Raw genomic sequence first — 22,375 nt, forward strand, 5'->3', positions numbered from 1 at the left:
CAAGAACAGGGTGAATATCAATAGTAACTACAGAAAAATATCTATTGTCGCCCAACGATCATTTGTGGGGTTCACCATTAATGGAGAAGAGATAGGCGGTACCAAGGGGCAGTAAAGTAAATTATATAGAGTCGGAGTAATTACTTACAGAGTGCTTGTTTGCATGTAGACATACTGCAATAGGACTGTTCTGTACCAGCAATGACTTAGGAGTAATGGCTAAAATGTCCCTATCTTATAGCGTGACGTTTTCTTAATAAAAAGTGCAAATATATTATCAATAAGCTCATGATATACAATTAATCGGAACATATGTGGTATGCCTATTATAACACTGAAGGGTGCAGCTGGCAAGATAATTGTTAACCTGTTTTGTTATCTCCGAGTAGTGTCAGAATTTAGAATGTTTTCTTTGGATCTTGCCAGTGTCATTCCAAAACTGCCAGTTACTGCCTTCCTGGGCATGCAAGTGGTCTGTTTTCCATACAAATGGACTTCTATATGTATTCACTCTCAAAGGAACACGTGGTTTATGGGAGGCATTTGGAGTTGCCACAGCCTTACTTGACACTGGCTGGATCTGTCTTGAGATCAAAACGTTGTCAGCGACATTTTGGGCAAAACTTTATTTCATAGCTAACAAGCTGTATAAGGCAGATGTTTTGAAATGTCACAAACATGTGGAGATGGGTAGCAAATATGTCTGCAGCTTTGGCTTGAAACTCTGGCCAGAAGGACAAGCAAGCTCTCACAGACCTCTGATTGGGGCTTCTCGGATCTGGTCAGCTTGGAGGAGACCGAGGCTCCGCTTCGTCTAGTTGTGTCGTGGGGTTGACCAGTACATATACACAGTGTTAAGTTGGCATGGGCTTATTAGAAGTTTAAACGCCATTTTTACTTACCTGCTCTGCTTTGCACACAACACGCTCTTGCGCTAGTGTTTAGACAAACATTGAGTATTTTGCTTCTCATGAGAATACCTTATTATGCTGCATTTCTAGGCTGCTTCGATAGTTTAGTCTGCACAGTATGAGCCGAGACCGTCTAGGTTATCTTAGCCACTGAGGTTGTTGTTCTAACTGATCAGCGCACGTTCTAGACATAACACATATGCAGCTGTGCCCACCTCTGATTTTGGCGCGTTTAATAATGCACTGCGTAGGCATGATTACACACACTTGGAGAACATTTGTATGCTGAGAGCTTGTGGAGAATCTGATGTGATCCACTTCTGCTAATTCCCAGAGGTATGGGGCCGCCTATATAAGCCTATGAGACCTTTTATTAGTTATAATAATAACCTACTAGAAAGGGAGGGTGAAATCTAGGTATATGTAAAACCTGTTTCCAGTTAGCATTATAACATGCTTTCTCCTTTTGTATTTTATGGAATATAAACAATGCCGACAACCTTGCTTCTGATAATATGTTTACTCGTATTAGCTAATGTACTGCGGCTGAGAACACGGCGTTAGAAATAAATATTTCAAACATGCTCGTGTCTCAATTACTCCTTGTTTTGGACTGATATGCGAGTGTAACGAAAAAGTGTTCTTGTTTTCCACCTTACCTGAGGTATCCTAAGTCGCATGTCCTGGGTTGACTAATCATTGGTGTATTTGCTATAGGACGAGGAACCAATGAGTCACTGCTGCTAGTCTGGTAGGGGATTCTTGGCACAAAGGTGAGTTTTGGCACACCCCGATTCACTGAGGTCCTGGGTCTCTATGCACAGTTCTGTATAGGAACAGAATCCCTGCTACAGTTGCACCCGGCCATGGGTAGGGAAGGTAGTTCTGGCTGGTGTCACATCTGCCCAGCTTGGTCTGCCCAGTCCTGTCATCAAGGATGGACAACTCCTTGTCTCTCTGAATCCCAGACAGATTGTAATCTGGTATGGAAGGCCAAATGGTAGGGACTCTGAGGAGACAGCGTGAAAAACACTGCACTTCGGTACAGCAGATACTGTGCTGGGCAGATATAACTCACTGTGACTGTGATTTATACCTTGGAACATTACGTTTTCACCGACAGATCCTGGCCTTGCATGCGCACACCAGATAGGTAAAGAAGATATACTGCACCACTCTCAGTTGCAGTCGTTTCAATGCGAGCTATTATTAGCAAAAACCTAGTAGAAAGAGAAATTATATAGAATACATTGTTGCCTATTTTTACCTTCTTGACTTTCTAGCTATGTTTATCCATCACAATTTGTGTAGTATTTGTTACTATGCTTCTGCATACAGTCTACTATTGCCTGGGTTAAAATAAAGACTTAAGAAAGAATAATAGTCTAGATAAGTGTAGGTTTTGAAGCAAGTCCGGATTGAGCACACAACTACTCCTGTAGGATTTCGATGCACTCCTGTTGATAGTTCAGAGTAACATTTATAGTTAAGCAGCTCTGTTGGTCGTACACCAGGACCCTGCCATTGGACCCCCAGTCACAGTTTGAACAAATGCATAAGATTATTTCACATCACATATACTTCTCTATAGGTCCACATACCTTAAGTTCTCACCTAATGCAGCCACAACTCAAGCTAAATGCTGCGGTAGAGTGTTATACTGCTGCTCAGCCTGGGTGTCTGTGTGAGAGAATGTTGGTGAATGGGATGTTGATGTGTGTGCGGGTCAGTTGGTGATGGGCTGCTCCTGGTGGGGCTCTCCCTTATGTAACAACCTACCTGAATAAATCTACCTAAAGAAACTACATGGACCAGCCTACATTTATTTAAAACACAGAGGCAAGCCCCAGACATTCAGAAACAGAAACACAAAGGCAAACAACCTTTGGATCAGCACCAGAACAGGAGTCCAGAGTAGGGTATTAATTCAGAGACTGAAAACATGAAAACAGACCAATTAGCGTCAGTATCTGATGACCAAACTCCACTTTATTTGCAAAAGGTTGGGGACAGCAGATGCTTGGAGAAGGAGTCTGAAGAAGTAAGGAGCAACTGACAGTGTCCTAGAAAAAAAGTCAAAAAACTGATAAGGGCCTGCTAAGAAAGGGCATACTGGAAAAGGAAGAGAGAGGTTCAGAATGTCAGTCTCTTCAAGAAGAAGAAAGTAGAACAATTGATTACTAAAAAGATATAGCATCCCCCTTAAAAGAGTGCCCTCAGCGAATGAGCATTTGGACACAGACCTGACTGATCACTACATTCAATGGAAAAGTTATAGCCTCGACCATGTATACAATGTAGGTATTCAAACTGAGGGCGCTATATAGCACACATAGTTCACATTTATCTAAGTGCTATGAAGCCATCCTACTTGAGGACAATCCAGTGCCACACTTTTTTAAGGATGGGCTTCGTAGAACGAAGGTCCTGCTTGAAGCATTCTTAACCACAATCACAGAGGATCTCCGGGACAAGCACACACCGTACCGGGGTCTGACATAAGTCCAAGCATTATATATGAATAAAATGGAATTTGATCAGATCTGCGCTCCCCTTCAAAGTGAACTGCAGGCTCAAGCCCAAGATCAACTAAACCAGATGCAGCAGGATACCAAAAAGATCCTGATGGAAAATATCAGGTAGTGATATTACCCTGACAGTAGACAGTAGCCATTGGTTTGGTTACAATGGACAATTCATACCACCCAGCACTGGACTATAGAACTTTGAACTGTGTCTCACACACAGAGCAGAATGCCTACAGTTCTGGGCTTAAGGTGAACTTAGTATGTAAGATGTACAACACCAAATTAGACACGACAAATGCCTTTTTTCAGCCAAAATATAGTACTGAATAACAATTCCTGAGGGTTTTTACATTTGCTGGAATCCAGTGTGCATACGTACGATTACCAATGGGTTATAAGAGCAGTCCTGGATTCTGGGTCTGTGAGAATATTGAAACTTGTCAGGGTAATTCCTTCCTATTGTCATACATTAATTATTAATATTTTTAGACCATGACTTAAATGTGCATTTAGGAAGGGCAGACAGAATTGTAACTAGCCTTGCCAATACATTTCTGAAAATTAAAAGACTGCCATCATTAGTGGCATATAAATTATATAGTGAAGGCATAGGATTAGTGCTGGAGTTTCATCAAAAATGCAAGAAGGAATATGCTACTTACCAGTATGCATCTGTTCTTGGCATGTAGGGCTGCTAACATTCATATCTTGTGCATAGATCGCCCCTAGTGTTGGGTCCGGATGATTGCACCTTGTTGTCCTGGAAGAGTCTTTGAAGTATCACGAGATAGGTGGCTCCTCCCCTGAACTACAGTGCACATGGGCATCATCTCCATCCTCAGATTGTTTTTCGCCATTGTGGCAGGGATGGAGTCCAATACAATACTTGATGACCATGCTTACAAATAATTCTGACTACTACAGCTGCGACAGGCACCGGGGAGGATGGGCGGGCGTTATGAATGTTAGCGGCCCTACATGCCAAGAACAGATGCATACTGGTAAGTAGCATATTCCGTTCGAGGCATGTGGGCCGCTAAATTCAAATCTTGTGCATAGAATAAATAGCAGTTTCTCACTTAGCGGTGGTTGCCCGAGCCAGCTGCAGCAGCCTGAAAGAGGGACTTTAGAACAGCCTGTCCTACAGCAGCTTGCTGCTTGGAATGTACATCAACACAGTAGTGTTTGGTGAATGTATGTATGTTATTCCATGTGGCTGCTCTACATATGTCCTCTAATGGAATGTTACCCAGGAAAGCCATGGATGCCCCTAGCTTGCGTGTCGGATGCACTCTTGGGGGGGACAGTTAGTGTGCGTTTAGCCTTCTGATAACAAATCTGAATACACTTAACAATCCATCTGGCTATACCCGATTTGGAAATGGGTTTGCCCTTGTGCTGTGGTGAAAAAGCAACAAAGAGTTGTTGAGTCTTCCTGAAATCCTTTGTCCTGTCTATATAGTACAGGAGAGCTTGTTTGACGTCTAATGTGTGCAGTGATCTTTCTGCTACTGAGTCTGGATTAGGGAAGAAAACTGGCAGTTCAATAGTTTGATAAATGTGGAACTGAGAAACTACCTTGGGCATGAATTTTGGGTTAGTGCATAGCACCACTCTATTTGCGTGAACCTGTATAAAAGGTTCTTGAATGGTTAGGGCTTGCAGCTCGCTAACCCGTCTCAGCGACGTAATCGCTACTAAGAAGGCAACCTTCCAAGTTAGGAACTGTATCTCACAAGAGTGGAGAGGTTCGAAAGGAGGTCCCATCAGTCTGGTCAAAACTATATTAAGATTCCAGACCGGTGAAGGTGGTCTTCTGGGTGGAATGACTCGTTTGAGTCTCTCCATAAAAGCTTTTATGGCTGGCACTCAGAACAGTGAAAGGTGTTGCCTGTTCTGTAAGTAAGCCGCTATTGCAGCCAAATGAATACGTATAGAACTGTATGCCAGATTGCATCTGTATAAATGCAACAGGTAACAAATAATGTTCTGTGTTGATGCATCCAGCGGGTTTATGTCATGGTTGGAACAGTAAATGACAAAACGTTTCCATTTGGCAGCATAGCAGGCCCTAGTGGTAGGCCGTCTAGCCTCCTTGATGATGTCCATACAATCAGGAGGCAGATTCAGATACCCAAATTCTATGACTTCAGGAGCCATATCGCAAGGTTTAACTGTTGCAGATCTGGGTGCTGAACTTCCCCATGGCACTGGGTGAGAAGACTGGGTGTAAGACGCAGTCTTTGATGAGGCACCACGGAAAGTTCTAGGAACGTGGTGTACCATGCCTGCCTCGCCCACGTTGGAGCAACCAGGATGAGAGCCATCGAGTGCTATTTGAGTTTCCGTGCCACCAGAGGTATGAGCGGGGCCGGCGAAAAAGCGTACGCAAATCTGCCTGACCAGTTCATCCATATCGCATTGCCCTGAGACCGCGGGTGTGGGAACCTGGCGGCGAAGTTTGGGCATTTTGCGTTCTCGTTTGTGGCGAACAGGTCGATGTCTGGATGTCCCCACTGCTGGAAGTACGGTTGCAGCACCGAGGGATGAATCTCCCACTCGTGCACCTGATGGCTGTGCCTGCTGAGCAGATCCGCCATCTGGTTGTCCTGGCCCGGGAGGTGCTCCGCCATGAGGAAAATGTTCCTCTGAATGGCCCACTTCCACATGCTCTGAGCCAAGTGTGACAACTGTGGAGAGTGAGTACCTCTCTGCTTCTGAATGTAATACATGGCCGTCATGTTGTCCGTCCGGATCAACACGACCTTGTTGCACAGATGTATCTTGAAAGCCTTCAGTGCCATGAAGATTGCCATCAATTCCAGCAGATTGATGTGCATCTTCTTCTGTTGATCCGACCATAGTCCCTGCACTGTATAATGAAGGAGATGCGCCCCCCCCCCCCCCCCCCCCACCCCCACCCCAGGAGGGATGCGTCCGTCGTGAGCACTATTTGTGGTACAGGCTCTTGGAACGGTCGTCCCTTGCAAAGTTTGCGTGGATTCCACCAATGCAGAGAGTTGTACGCATGACCGGTCAGCAACACTAGGTCTTTCAAATTGTCCTTGAGCCTGATTCCACTGTCGTGCTTAACACTCTTGGAGCGGACGCATGTGCAGTCTTGCGTGCGGGACTATGAAGATGCAGGAGGTAATCATGCCTATCAACTGCAAAAACACTTGCGCCTGTAGTGAGTGTTGTGGTCTGAATTTGCGAATCAGCAGTTGCATGCTGTCGATTCGTACTGAGTTTAACTGGGCAGTAGCCGTCACAGTGTCCAACGTCGCTCCCAAGTATTGCTGTACTTGAGCGGGTTGAAGATGCGACTTGGGATAGTTCAGAGAAAATCCCAAACTGTGCAGAAGATGAATCGAGCGGTACACGTGGCTGACGCACTGCTGGGCCGACTTCGCTTGCACAAACCAGTCGTCCAGGTAAGGGTAGACATGAATGTGTTGTCTCCGAAGGTGTGCCGCCACTGTCGCCAAGCACTTGGTGAACACTCTGGGAGCAGTGGTCACTTCAAAGGGAAGTACCTTGAACTGGTAATGCCTGTTCTGTATAGTGAACCTGAGGTATTTCATGTGTGCCTGATGTATAGGTATATGGAAATAAGCATCCTTCAGATCCAGAGTTGCCAGGTAATCCCCCTGACTGAGCAATGGCAGGACCTGCTGCAGAGTCAGCATGTGGAAATGTTCTGAAAGGATGTATATGTTCAAGGGTCTCAGATCCAGAATGGGTCTGAGAGACCCGTCCTTCTTTGGGACTAAGAAATAGAGAGAGTACACCCATGTTCCGTGCTCCTCTAGAGGCACCAGTTCTATGGGCCCTTTTTGCAGCATGCTGGCCACTTCTTGCTGTAATAAGTGTAAGTGCTCTGCGGACATAGGATGGTGTCTTGGTGGTATGTCGGGTGGAGTGGATGTCAGTTCTAAACAATACCCGTACTGGATAAGTTGCCTCACCCACCGGTCTGTGGTAATGCCTTCCAAGACTGGCAGGAACTGCCGGAGTCGTCCCCCGACAGGTGTTACATGGTCCGGGGCAGTGACAAGACGTCACTGTTTGGTATTTGCTGAGGACCTGGTGTTATTATTTCCACGTCCTCTGCCTTTGGTGCTGTTACCACGGTATCCACCTCTATTGCCTTTGTTAAAGGTGGTCTGTGCACCACCTTTATTGTATTGTGTTTGCTGAGATGTTTGCCCTCTTGACGGCCTTCTACTACCTGAGCGACGAAAAGAACCCCCTCTGGACTGTTGAAACTGCAAGGCCCCCATAGACTTTGCCGTCTCGGTGTCTTTCTTGATCTTTTCAAGAATTGTGTCAACGTCAGGCCCAAACAAGAAATCTGGGTTAACGAGGTGGTTGAGCAAACTTGTTTGTATTTCTGGCTTAAATCCTAAAATTCGTAACCATGCCTACCTCCTTAGCATTACACTAGTGTTAATGGCCCTGGATGCAGTGTCCGATGAATCTAGGGCACACTTGATAGAAGCGTTTGATATCCGTTTCCCTTCCTGAATCAACATGTCCGCCCCATCTCTATATTCATTAGGCAAGTGTTGCAACAACTGCTCTAGTGTATCATAGTGAGCCCTATCGTATCTAGCCAGTAGAGCATGTGTATTGGCTATTCTCCAAATATTCGCCGCCTGCGCAGCAACCTGCTTCCCAGAGGCTTCTAATACTTTAGATTATTTGTCTGGGGGAGGAGTATCACCACTTGTTTGTGAGTTCGCCCTCTTCCGGGCATTGGAGACCACCAAAGAGTCCAATGGCAATTGACCTCTTATATACGTAGGGTCCACAGGAGCAGGCCTGTATTTCTTCTCAATACGTGGGTTCACCACCCTTGCTCTGGTTGTGTCCTTGAAAATGTCATTGGCGTGCTTAAGGACACCCTTCAGCATCGGCAGCGTCTTCACTGATCTGTCTGACGTAGAGAAGGTATCAAACAGGAAGTCCTCCTCAACCGGGTCGGCATGCATGACCACATCGTGGTTCAACGTTGCCCTTTCAATTAGAGCGTTGAACGCCGCAGTATCCTCTGTGGGGGCTGTCTTTACTTGGTAAGACTGGGTGTCCGCCGTGCCTTGATCGTTGAGCACATCCTGAGAGTCATCCCGATTAGATTCATCAGGATAGTTGAATTGCTCGTCATTCTGGTCATCCCCCAACCATCCTCAGTGCGTGTGGGGGAATGTGTAAAGGCTTGTCCATAGGGCCCTACGGACTAGAAAAGAACTGGCTTTTCCTTTTAAGTGGAATTTTATAGGATTCCATTGGCTTTTCCGGCAAGATCTTCCGTTTGAAAAGGGTGAGTCTTCCGGTTGCAGAGTCAATGTACAACTTCTTTGAGCTTTCAGAAGAAGGTGGAGTGGAACCGACGCCTTCAGGAGTGGCGGTCGTTCCCTTAAGTTTGGACATCATGTTAACAGTGTCGGTGCCCTGTGCCGGCTTAGACGTTTTAGGTCTTGCAGTCGGAGGCAGTCCAAAAACTATAGGTGGAGGCCCCGATGGCTGTTTGACTTTTTTCACGGCCATTGCCAACTCCGAGCCAGGTGTTGCGCTGGGATTCCCAAAATGGCCGCGGCTTGATGCGTCACGTTCCAACGCGGCCATTTTGTGCTTGTCTTTGAGAACCTTCACCAGCATCAACTTGTATGCATTCGGACTGAGGGGCGGCTGCGACTCAAGTCCGTCTTCAGTGTCCACGCCCCAGAGGGCAGCCTTAGATGATGTCGCTCCGTCTCTTTGGGCCTTTGGCACCTTCCTGGATGCACCGATCTTCGGGTTGGCACCCTTTTGTGACCCCGAAGGGGCAATGACACTCCGAGCCTTCTTAGGATCCGATGGAACGAGGCTTTGCGAAACGAATACTGGTTTGACCAGTTTCAGTTTTGGTTTCGATTTGTCTTTAGTCAGTTACGTTTTCGTTTTCGAAGGCGCACCCACCGAAGGCTCTGAAATATTCTTAGCCGGGCCATGTTGCGGGGCTGTAGAATGAGTATAAAGATCTTGGCTAAGGCTTTCCGGCCATGCTTCGACCTGAGCCTTTGACAAGACAGTGTCACTTTCGACCCCCGAAGTTTCGGTTGGGTCTTGCTCATCGCTGGAGCTGCCCTCTGCGGCTCCAATGGCCATACCGTCGTCTCTTACCTCGACTGCTTCATCTTCTTCGATGTTCTCATCGTCTACCTCTTCTCCGTAGTAAGATTCTTGACAGGAGGCCGGGTCGGAGAAGTGCTCCGGTTCCTCCTCTTGGACGCCCTTGTCGTCCCCAGTCTCGAAGGTATCCTCCATCCGACGCTCTCCGCGCCGGTAGTCTCGCCTCACGTCGAAGAGCGAGCGCCTCTTTCGACCTGAAATTCGAACAGACCAAGCAACTCTCCTCGTTGTGGTCTGGAGACAGACATCTGTTGCACACAGGGTGCACGTCTGAGAGAGGGTACTTCGCGTTACAGACCGGGCAACGTTTAAACGGGGCCTGGAATTCCATTGTCGATGTCAATTTTTGATCGGGCCTAAAAAGCTGGGAGCACGCGTGCTCAAGTATCCGGGAAACCTGATAAGGTAACTGACGCTTAAAGAGGCCTTTTGGTTCCGAACGAGAGTCACAGAACACATCCGAACCCAATGGCGGAAAAAAACAATCTGAGGATGGAGATGATGCCCATGCGCACTGTAGACCAGGGGGGAGCCACCTATCTCGTGATACTTCAAAGACTCTTCCAGGACAACAAGGTGCAATCATCCGGACCCAACAATAGGCGGCGATCTATGCACAAGATATGAATTTAGCGGCCCACATGCCTCGAACGCTGTTTTTTATTTGTTTTTTATTTTGTGAGGGGTATATCTACTGCACTAGATGCACAGCCTTTAAAACTGGTATATGATTTGGTAATGCCCACCTGCCCGGAGAACAACTGGGCAGATGCCCCCACTGCCATTTGGCGTGCACTACAGGTAAATAAATAAAATATCTACAGACAAGGGGCAGTAAAGGCTTCACAGAGGTAATATAAAATGAGGGACAACCACCCCCAGATACCCAATTATATCCAGCTACTGAGGAGTGGAGTACTTAGACTGGGAACATTCTCACAGTGGTGCAGACTACCATTTTTGAAGAAGCGACCCCTCCCACAGGGAAACAAGATTAAAGTAGTTTCCGCAATGGATATGACGGAAGCCACTATAAGAAGAACCATTCCAAACCTGCTCTAGCTGCAATGGGCCTTGCGGCATACATAGGGCAAGAGCATGTTCTATATGGATGACCGGGCAGCCTGCAGGGGTCACTCAACAGAACCACTCCGCTGCCCCTGCAGAAAGAGGAAAAAACAAGGAGAAATAAAGATATTTCTCCTTGTTACACCTCACCTGGGAAGCGAAGCATTTTGACGCATTTTCAGATCTACTAGTAATGGTAAATCTTGGAATGCGCCAAAAATCATGGGTTCATGCGTGGGAACAACCATGCTCGACCCATGAAACACCTACCCGGAGCAGAGCAATGCAGCGCAGCAATTTGTGCTGCATTACATTACTCTGGATCTGTCAATAATAATAATAATAATAATAATAAAGCCATTTTTAGAGCGCCTGGTTACACTCAAGACAGTGTGTCCCCGCGCTAAAATTGCTGCTGCTCCCAGAGAGACAGAAGTCCAGAAGCGAGTGGCCTGTGAAAGGAACAAGAAAGCGTAATTTGCGTGGGAAGAGATGGGTTTTAAGTCTCAGTCTGAATCTAGTTTCAGAGGGTTCCATGCGTAGGTCAAGCGGAAGTTTATTCCAGTGTTTACTTGCTAAAAACCTGAAGGAGCGACCTCCCGTCCTGGCCTTGCGAATGCGGGGAAGTTTGAACAACATCGTTCCGGCAGATCTTAAGTTCCGGGTAGGGCGATGGATGGTAAGAAGTTTTCGCAAGTAACTTGGGCCCTTTTCCTGGGCAATGCGGTGTGCAAACCAAAGCGTTTTAAACTTAATGCGTTCCTCAATAGGGGGCCAGTGTAGTTTAAATAATGCCGTCTTTCCCGATGCTCTACGCGGAAGGTTGAGCACCAGGCGAGCGGCAGCATTTTGAACGCACTGCAGTTGGTGTATGCCTTTTTTGCTTAAGCCTAAGAGCAGGGCATTGCTGTAGTCCAGATGCGGTGTGACTAGAGCGTGGATAAGTGTCTTACTGGCGCTGATGGGGAGAAGGTCAAGAACTTTCGAAGAGTTTTGAGTATACCAAAACATCTTCCTGTGACTTTGCTGACCTGTTTAAAAGAAAGCTCAGCAACAAGCATGATACCAAGATTTCTGAGGGATTCCGCCGGGTAGGGAAACGCGCCCAACTCAGTGGGCCACCACGCATGTGACCTGTGGAACCCCATGTCTCAGCTTCCGGAGGGAGGATTTGAATGGAGGGCAATGCATCTGAAAACTCGTGTTTACTAGAAAAGATCTTATCCATTCATAAGCAGATCCCTCCACTCCCATGTCTGAGAGGCGAGACAGCAGCGTTGTGTGCAGCACGGTGTCAAAAGCTGCACTAAGATCTAATAAAACCAACACTGCTGTCTGGCCCTCATCCACTAACTGTCTGAGACATTCTGTGGAGAAGAGAACAGCTGACTCTACCGAGTGGCCTGCTCTGAACCCCGACTGTGTGGGATGGAAGAGAGATTCCTCCTCAAGGTATTTCATGAGTTGGCTGTTGACCACCTTCTCCACAACTTTCACACAGAAAGGAAGAAGGGAAATGGGGCGGAGATTCTGTAGCTTGGAGATATGTACCGTGGGTTTTTTTTTCTTCAGAGGGATGACTTGGGCTGTTTTCCATGCGTCAAGCACATGGCACTCTTGGAAGGATAGGGTGACCATGTGTCTAATCTGGTCGATCATGCATTCTAGGACTCCCTTACAGCGATTAGGAGGAATCGCATCATAGGGGGAGCCGGACTTAATGCTGTTAGCAATATTAAGCAGGTCTTGCCTATCAGGTACTTTAACCCCTTCAGCGCTGCGCAAATTTTGCTGCGGTGCTGAAGTTTCTAAAGAACCAATAGAACCATGACGGAACGGTTCCGTCATAAGCACAGGCCAACCGACGCTCATGACGGAACCGTTCCGTCATGAGCATGGAAGGGGTTAAAGCAAGTCAGATGAGGTTTGATGGCAGAGTCATCTCCAACTTCCGTGTGTTTAATCGGCAGGTCCATGCCGCCTGTGAAAGTGGCATGTATTATATCCACTTTCTTTACAAAGTAATCTGCTATGTCATCACATAGCTCATTGGAGTAGGTGTCTTGGGCGTCAAGTCTGATGGGGACCGTAAGCTCTTCATACATGGAAAAAAGTTCTTTGGTGGGGTTATCAGCAAATTCTATTTGTTCCCTAAAATGAGCGCCTTTGGCTGCTCTCACGAGTTTGTGGTATTTTTTTTAGCTCTATTTCATAGTTTAGCTTACATTCTGGATTGTAATTTTTCCTCCAGCTTCGTTCGAGGTTTTTGCATTTGGCTTTGGCTTCCTTGAGCTCTTTAGAGAACCATGGGGCAGTTTTGGTTTTTCTAGCAGGGGGATTGAGTGTCCATGGCGCTACTGTGTCCAGCGCCCTGGACATCCATTTTAAATAGTCGTCCCACGCCTCCAGCAGAGTATCGCTGCGGGGGGGACGTTCCTTGAGCAAGGCGGATTTGAAGGTTTCCTGATTAAACTTCTTCCAGTCTCTACGTTTCTGGGGCCTGGGCTTGATCATCCTAATTTCCTGTGGGGCACCTTCTACCTCGAAGGGAATGATAAGATGATCAGACCATGTTATTCTGATCGGGGTGGAAACTTTAATACCCTCCCAATTAGCAAATACAGGGTCCAGGAGGTGACCTAGTTGATGCGACGGGGACTCTGATTGTAAGTTGAGCGTCAGGGATTTCAGTGCTTCAACCACAGCCTGTGCCTCCCCGCTGTTAATATCCTCGAAGTGGAGGTTAAGGTCTCCCAAGATGAGAAATTTGTTATACCGGAGCGCAGGCTGAGTTACCAGTTCTGTCAATTGGTTACAGAACTGTGTGGTCCCGCCTGGAGGAGGGTACAAGAGGAACCCGTTGATACATTTAGGGCTTACTTTTATCGTAAAAAAGCCACTCTCACTGTTGGGCAGTGTGGCCTTCTCTAAGGTGCATTGTAAACCACTTTTATAGATTAGTGCTAGTCCCCCTCCTCTCTGCCCTTCTCTATTGATTCTGAGCAGACAGTAACCTGGGGGAATAGCTTCCAGAATTTCGGGCGTCGAGGCTTCGTCTAGCCATGTCTCTATTAAGAAGAGCACATCAAGGTCCCCCTCTGTCAACAGATCACGCATCTCGAGTTTGTGCTTTTTCATGGATCTGCAGTTTAATGTCATTTTTATTTTGGTCGGCAGCAGCTCATCGCTCTTCCGCCGTTGGGTGATAAAATTGCAAGTCTCGCAGTGAAGCGACGGCAAGTCCACTGACAGTGTATGGCAACAACCAACTATAATTTCGGGGCATAGGGATAGTAAATCATTTTTAGTATAACAAAATCTTTCCCTGTTAATACCATCACTATCAACAAGGGCGTGAGGATCAGGGGGTCCGGTCCCGCGCCCCTTCCGGCCGCAGACGGGCTGGACTCTGGCGCGAATGCGGCACGTCTGCTGAACGCGTCCGCTGCGCGGAGTCATGGCCGTCTGTTTATGTAGAGGAGACTAGAGCGCCAGGAGTGGGGAGCCCTACCCAATATGGCCGCCACCAAAGCACGCAGCCTGGGACCCGTGGCTATGACCCGCAACTTGGCCAGCAGCCTCGGGGAAATGTGAATTAAAACTGCCAACACGGGGCAGCGCGCAGTGAGTGATTTAAAATTCAATTTGGCCCGTGCACCTTAAGATCGGTTAAATAGCATGTGGCGCTTCGCTAAGATCCGAGCGCTGATGCTAAGCAGAGAGGAACGGACACAGAGGGAAATACAAGTAGTATACAGCACAAGATTAAAAAATGACAACCACCCGGCTTCAGCCTCAGGTGCAAAGTGAGCAAAGCAATCTCGCGCCCTCACTACGAGAACTGCTTATGTAGAGGCGACTAGAGCGCCAGGAGTGGGGAGCCCTACCCAATATGGTCGCCACCAAAGCACGCAGCCCGGGACCCGTGGCTATGACCCGCAACTTGGCCAGCAGCCTCGGGGTAATGTGAATTAAAACTGCCAACACGGGGCAGCGCGCAGTGAGTGATTTAAAATTCTATTTGGCCCGTGAACCTTAGATCGGTTCAATAGCATGTGGCGCTTCACTAAGATCCGAGCGCTGATGCTAAGCAGGGGGGGGGGACGGACACAGAGGGAAATACAAGTAGTATACAGCACAAGATAACAAAATGACAACCACCCGGCTTCAGCCTCAGGTGCAAAGTGAGCAAAGCAGGGCCGTGCAAGGTGCCTTCATGGCTTGATTAATCTCACTTAGTTGTTGTGTCACCCTCATGCATCCTGGGGAGGCGCAAGGCCAACACAACTTATTGATACATCTGCCCCAAAGTGTTGGTTCCACTGCTTTTGATAAAGGATACACTGGCACATAAACAGATACAGAGATTCGAAGGGTAAATCAATAAAAGCTCCAAAAAAGGTAGAAACAAAAAAAAAACACTATTGGGTAAGGTGGCCCTGCTAGAGCATAAGATACCATTGCTCCCTCTAGAACATACGATGTCCCATAAAAGTGAAGGGATTAGCACAAACGGTAAATGTGTGACTGGTGTAATTGCATTGACAGTGGTGCAAACCTGTAAGGTTGCTGCTGGATTAACTTCACCGACAGTGGTGCAAACCTGTAAGGTTGCTGCAGGTTTAACTTCACCGACTGTGGTGCAAACCTGTAAGGTTGCTGCAGGTTTAACCTCACCGACTGTGGTTCAAACCTGTAAGGTAGCTGCTGGTTTAACTCCAATGACAGTGGTGCAAACCTGTAAGGTTGCTGCTGGTTTAACTGCAATGACAGTGGTGCAAACCTGTAAGGTTGCTGCTGGTTTAACTGCACCGACTGTGGTGCAAACCTGTAAGGTTGCTGCTGGTTTAACTGCACCAACAGTGGTGCAAAACTGTAAGGTTGCTGCTGGTTTAACCGCAACAACAGTGGTGCAAACCTGTAAGGTTGCTGCTGGTTTAACTGCAATGACAGTGGTGCAAACCTGTAAGGTTGCTGCTGGTTTAACTGCAATGACTGTGGTGCAAACCTGTAAGGTTGCTACTGTAAGATGTTTACCATTCAAGCTTGCTGCAGATACAGTGGTGATTCAAGCAACACTGATAGAGGAGACATCCCTTGATGGATTCCCCACTAAATCTTCCTACTGTCTTACAGCTACAGACACTATATGATGCAGGCTGTTTCTCTATCCCAGGGTTATGGGATAGGCAAGTGGAAGCGAGGCAGGCAGGCCAGATCTCATGGAGGCGGGTCACGAGCTAACGGCATCCTCCCAGGCTGGCTAGAGCTACACTATCAATACCACATCAAAGAGTCAGGGAGCATAAACCTTTAAAGCACCTAAAACTATAATCAACAGTACACCATTTGTCAACAAATGAAACCCTCAACTGCTGCAAAGCCCACTACTACACAGCTTACAATATCCAATCAACCTTCAGACATTGTGGACCTTAATCACATTGGGTCGATCAGTATCAATACACACTAGTTGTGGTGGGTTTGTGTACTAGCGTCCTGTAGCTGGGGTCACAAACAATGCCACTGCTTGAGTGGTCTTACAGGATTTGTGTTGCCTTGTAGTGCAGATCTTCTGTTCAGATAATGGCACTACATTCACAACAAAACCATTTATTGTTGCCATGTTGATATATAGATATATATAGCCTGTATGCTGTGTTAAGTTAGCATGAGCTTTTTAGGAGTTTAAAAGCCATTTTACCTTTCTGCTGCTTTTGCACACGACACATAGCTGCTGCTTTAGCTTTGAGCCTAGTAGAATATTTTCGATTCATACGAGAATAATATGTTGTTACACTGATATCAGCCTTGCTTGGCGAGCTGTGTCTGTACATTGAGTGCTGAAACCTTCAAGGATATCTCACAGTAGCTGTTGTGTGCACTGATCTTCGCACGTTCCCAGACATAACATACATGCAGCTGCAGCCAAGTTCTGGCTTTAGGCGTGTTTTATATTGCTTTGCACAAGAGCATACAAACACACTTGATGATGCTTCGCATGCAGAAGAGCTGGTTGCTGATGATGTGATCCCTTACCACTAGGATCTTGAGGTATGGGGCCGCTCTGCTAAAACCCACAAGAGACCTTCTTAGATATAATATAATATACTAGCTAGGGAGGGTGAGAATTAGGTTTTGTTAAACCCTATTCATTTTAGCATAATACTATGCTTGCACTGTTTGTGTTCTATGGACTAGTGACTATGCTGATTACTTTGTTTCTTATAATATGTTTGCTTGTATTAGCTAAGATACTGCGTTTGAGAACACTGTATTAGTGAATAAACATTTCAAATAAGCACGTGTCCTCTTTAACTCCTTGTTCTGGATTGAGATGATTGTATAACGAAAGAGTGTTCATGTGTTCCACGTTACCTGAGGTGTACTAAGTCCATGTTCTGGTTTGTCTAAGCATTGGGAGTTTGTGATAACCAATGAGACACTGTAGCTAGTCTGGTAGGGGATTTCTGGGTACTAAGGTGAGTTTTGGTACACCCTAATTCACTGAGGTTCCAAGCCTCTATGCACAGTTCTGTATGAGCACGGAATCCCTGCGACAATGTCTGCACTACGCCTGCACTGGGAAGTTTCACTCTTGCTTCTTGGAGTGCCAGTGGTATCAGGTGTTGGCAGCCTGGAGGCTAGCTACAGGCTTTTCAAAAGAAAAAAACTGATTTTTACAATCTTCCTGAATCTCATGAAGTTGTTTTCCAATCTTAAAAGCAAGTGAGTGAGCTCCAGAGAGAAGAGATGTGGGTTTGAAGGATCCATTTCCAATCATCTTGATGCAGAATGGGCAGGTCGAGGGTGGCCGCCGGTTCATGGGTCCTAGAGGGGTGGTACGCGACAGTAGTCTTAGACACATAGATGGGCACCTGGTTATGTAGGGATTTGATGGGCAAGGCTTTCAAGATGTATTTATCTTTGAATCCACATTCAAAGGTAAGCGATGTGCACTTCTACACTTCTTCAAACACACAGCTAACTTACACTACGAATAAGTAGGTTAAAATTATGAAAACGTTGACCTGGGGAAATGGAAATGGGAGAAGGGAGAGGAACAGAGACACTGCCTGGTAGCACAGCTCGCTTGATCCTTAATGTTGAAGGTTTGCCATCAGAAGACTTTTAGTACTGCCATTGTACTGACTGATTAGAAAAAAGAGTGCCTCTCCACCACTTAATTACAACCATATTTATGGAACATTGAAAACGCAAGCTGTCGTTTCCAAGCAGGTACTTTTATTTATACCAATTAATTAGACATTTGTACTTCATTTGTCAAACAAAACGTATTATGAGCAGACAAGACCTATGTGTAACATAAGATCAAACCAAAGTAAAACGTTGAAATACACCACAGTGTCAAAACTAAATATGAGCAAAAACTCAATATAGTTATTGGTTAAACAGACAATATATAGAATACAGACAAAAACATTACAACATACATTACAATCAATGGTAAGTACAATTAGGCATTTGATTGAAGTAAAAGAGGAGTAAAGCAAAAAAGAATTGGGAAGGAAAGAGACGCGAAAATAAATTCGAGACAATCGTAATCCTAATAAGAAACAGGAGGCTTTTTTAGACCAGGGCCAACAGCCAAAAGCTCGCTTCAAACAACCGTGGGAGATGCGAACAAGGAACCGCTCATACAAGTCATAGAGGGTTCCAGTGCTGTGGTCAATCTATCTAATAGACCTTTAACATCAGAGGAACACTCGGTCTTGGCATTGGGGCTCAAGTTTGTGCCCGGCAAGAAAACCGATTACACAAGACTCAAGCTAGAAGCCATTGAGTTTTGTCGAAAAATTCGCCTCAAACTGTTTTTTTGGAATCACCCTTCCTCGCCCTCCATGGAAGTCACTGGATTACGCAATAAGTCCACCTTTGTCCCTTATCAGAATATCCCTAAAGAGGTTCTCGCATTCGAACAGGTCCTTCTGTCATCCATCGAGAAATTAGAAAAGGGCAAACATTTTGTTCAACAAAATATAGGCCAGAATCAACGTGCGGCAATTAAAACCCTCAAGGAAGACCATTCAATTATCATCAAGCAAGCCGATAAAGGCGGGGCAGTTGTGGTGTGGGCTCGTGAGAAATACCTAGCAGAAGGGAACAAACAGGTCAATAATGCAACCTGGTACAGACGTCTCCCAGAAGATCCTGTTAAGGAGATTCAACGACTCATCGCTGACACTCTTCAGCAAGGGTCAGACGGTGGCTTTCTGGGCAAAAAAGAACATGACTATCTACTTAAAAAGCATCCCAGAACTCCTGTCCTCTACCTCTTGCCCAAAATTCACAAGAGTTTGCAAGATCCCCCGGGACGCCCAATCGTTTCTGGGTGTGACTCCTGCCTAGAGCCTCTTTCACAGTATGTGGATTTCTTTTTGAAACCATTTTTAACAACAGTCAAGTCGTACTTACGCGACACTACTGATTTTCTTCTTAAAGTAGAAGACACTGAGTTTGACCCGGAGATCCAACTGTTGGTAACAATGGATGTCACCTCCCTCTACACGCAGATCCCTCAGGGGGAAGCGTTAGAGGTGATGGAAATGTATTTAAATCAGAGAGAGAGACCCCACCAGGTACCAACTTCCTTCATCTTGAGACTTGCTGAAATTGCCTTAAAAAAAGAACTATTTTTCATTCAATGGCGAGTTTTACATGCAGGTTAAGGGCACCGCGATGGGGTGCCCTTACGCTCCTGAAATGGCCGTACTGTACATGGCACAGTACGAACAGATGTTTGTGGACAACAACAACCCTTTCAAACCGAACATTCTGCAATGGTTCCGCTATATAGATGATGTCTGGCTCCTGTGGCAGGGGAGCCAGACTGATCTGGCGGCATTCCATGACTGGCTTAATAACAGGCATGCTGATATCAAGTTTTCGATGGCACAAAGCAACGAGAGGATGACCTTCCTTGACGTTGAAATTGTGAACATCAATGGGGTTCTTAAATCAACCCTGTTCAAAAAGGACACAGATAGGAATACTATCTTGCACCATAAGAGTGCCCACCCAAGGAATCTGAAATCCAACCTTCCATATGGGCAACTATTGCGCATCAGGAGAAACTGCTCTGATTTGAGAGACTTCACGTCCCATGCGGAGACATTTTGCCACGAAATGCAAGAAAGGGGGTATCCCAGAAAACTGTTGAAGCACTCATTACAAAGAGCGCGCTTCACCCCCCGTGAAACTCTTTTGCAAGTACGTCCTAAACCCACACTTGAAAGACTGGTCTGTGTCACCACTTTTGGACCAGACACCCACAAACTCAGAAAAGCTGTACTGAACAATTGGCACCTAATGGCGAATTTGGAATGCCCACTTCCAAAGCCCCTGTTCGCGTATAAAAGAAACCAAAATGTAGGACAGCACATCATGAGAGCGGATGTATCTCTACCAAAAAAGAAAAGTGATCTTTTGAGTCAGTGGAACCTCAAACCGATCACGGGACACCACAAATGTGGGACCTGTGTCGTGTGCCCAAACACTATTGAGGGCGACGAGTTCCAACATGGTTCCACCAGATGGAAACATTTGGAATTTTCAAATTGCAAAACCAAAAATGTGGTGTATCTGGTCCAATGCCCCTGCGACCTTATTTATGTTGGTAAAACCACACAACAAGTCAACACGCGAATTTGCCAACATCGTTCCAGGATCAAAAATAAAATCATGACCGCCCCCATGGTGGAACATTTTGTTAATGTTAACCATGATGCCAACGATTTGAAGTGGACAGTCCTGCATACAATACGTCCATCCCAGAGGACTGTGGATTTTGACAAAATGCTCCTTAAAATGGAAGCATATTTAATTCTGAAATTTAATAGCGTCCAGAGGGGCTTGAATAGCCTATCTGAAATCGCCAGACTTTGACCTAATAGTGCCCTGGCGCCAGATATCCGGATGGGTCGCGTCTCAGTGTTGCTCACTTCTCTCTATAATGGAGTGTTTCCATTCAAACAACCACGTAGCACAGTGCGAACTACATATCCCACAAGGCCTAGCGCCTTTCCAAAAAGCTTATTGCCATGGTTACACTGACAGTACCAGCCTTGGCGATTTGACAGAGCACAGGGAGCCCAGAGCAAGAGACACGCAGGTAAGCGGCGCCTCAACAGGACCTGCCGCCGGTTTCTGCTTTACTCGCGGTCAACGCGGAAATTATGCTAATCATTTCGCTCCGTTTTTCCCTTAGCGGAAACTGACTCCGGTCGAACCTTTACACGCCGGTTTTCTATAAACAACGCTTGTCCAGTCACTCGGACGGCCTCGCATCATCCTTTAAGGTATGTTGCATGCAAACCACCACACCACTCGTGTAAACCCCGTTTTTTTAAAAATAATTACCGCTCCCGTTTCCAATAACACTATTGTTCTTCCCCAGAGTGCCACAGGCTGCTTGAAGTTTAATAAATGTGCCAAGGAGCCTGCAACCAACGTAGAAAAAACCGCCCACACTAATTTGAAAAAGTCTACGGTATGTGCACTTTTAAACAAAGTATTTCGCACTCCCCAGTCATTAGCCTTTCAATCGGTCTAATGTCAATTCATTTTGTCATAGGCAGCTCCATTTCCTGGATGCCCTCTTCAATCTGCACTACTTCACCTTCATTGAATTAGCTTCCGTCAAAAGCGGTAGGTCCCCCCTAACTGAGTGTCACAATATAGGGAGACTGTCGCTCTTGTTTCATAAAGTTTACACAATCTTTCCTTCTCTTTGGCAAACTTACAGACAGAATAACCATGCCCTGATGAGAATCCGGAAAGTAATTCTCTGGATTCGAAACGCGTCGGCTAATCTGAAAAGGATAATTCATTCACCAGCAACCACTGGTCACACAAGATTCTCGAATTTATTTTCGCGTCTCTTTCCTTCCCAATTCTTTTTTGCTTTACTCCTCTTTTACTTCAATCAAATGCCTAATTGTACTTACCATTGATTGTAATGTATGTTGTAATGTTTTTGTCTGTATTCTATATATTGTCTGTTTAACCAATAACTATATTGAGTTTTTGCTCATATTTAGTTTTGACACTGTGGTGTATTTCAAAGTTCTACTTTGGTTTGATCTTATGTTACACATAGGTCTTGTCTGCTCATAATACGTTTTGTTTGACAAATGAAGTACAAATGTCTAATTAATTGGTATAAATAAAAGTACCTGCTTGGAAACGACAGCTTGCGTTTTCAATGTTCCATAAATATGGTTGTAATTAAGTGGTGGAGAGGCACTCTTTTTTCTAATTACATATACTAGGCCCAGCCTCCCCACTTGTCCACTAGGGCCAAGCTCCCCTTGTACTCCCATTGTACTGACTGAAGCATCTATTGTATGTCACTGCATCCAATTTATATGTTGTCAGTCTTTATATTTACAATTCTATGATGGAATGAAACTCACTATTTTCCTAAAGCTCAAACACATTTAGAATGTATATAATACTTTCAGTTGATATGCTGAGCTATCATGCATTTATTGCTAAAGAGAACTACCTTCTAGGTCAAGTGCTGATGTTCTGTGGTTCTGATTACAGAGAAAGTAATTAGTTGATAAGCTATAACATGAAAGCTTCAACTGAACAACCAAGAGTTGTATACTCATATAAAGCATTCTTTAATACCACATGTATTTAAAGAAGGACAAAGACTGTGCAAGATGA

General features: G+C 45.8%; 1 protein-coding gene across 1 annotated transcript in view; it reads left to right on the forward strand.

The window, feature by feature from the left end:
* The window catches only part of LOC147666349 (long-chain-fatty-acid--CoA ligase ACSBG2-like), a gene marked incomplete at its 5' end in the record, with an annotated part of 191,942 nt that overhangs the window by 164,084 nt on the left and 5,483 nt on the right, over nucleotides 1-22,375 (forward strand). The gene's annotated exons all lie outside the window — the stretch shown is intronic.

This window comes from Lissotriton vulgaris, unplaced genomic scaffold (genome assembly GCF_964263255.1).
Source record: "Lissotriton vulgaris unplaced genomic scaffold, aLisVul1.2 SCAFFOLD_832, whole genome shotgun sequence".
Taxonomy (NCBI): Eukaryota; Metazoa; Chordata; class Amphibia; order Caudata; family Salamandridae; genus Lissotriton; species Lissotriton vulgaris.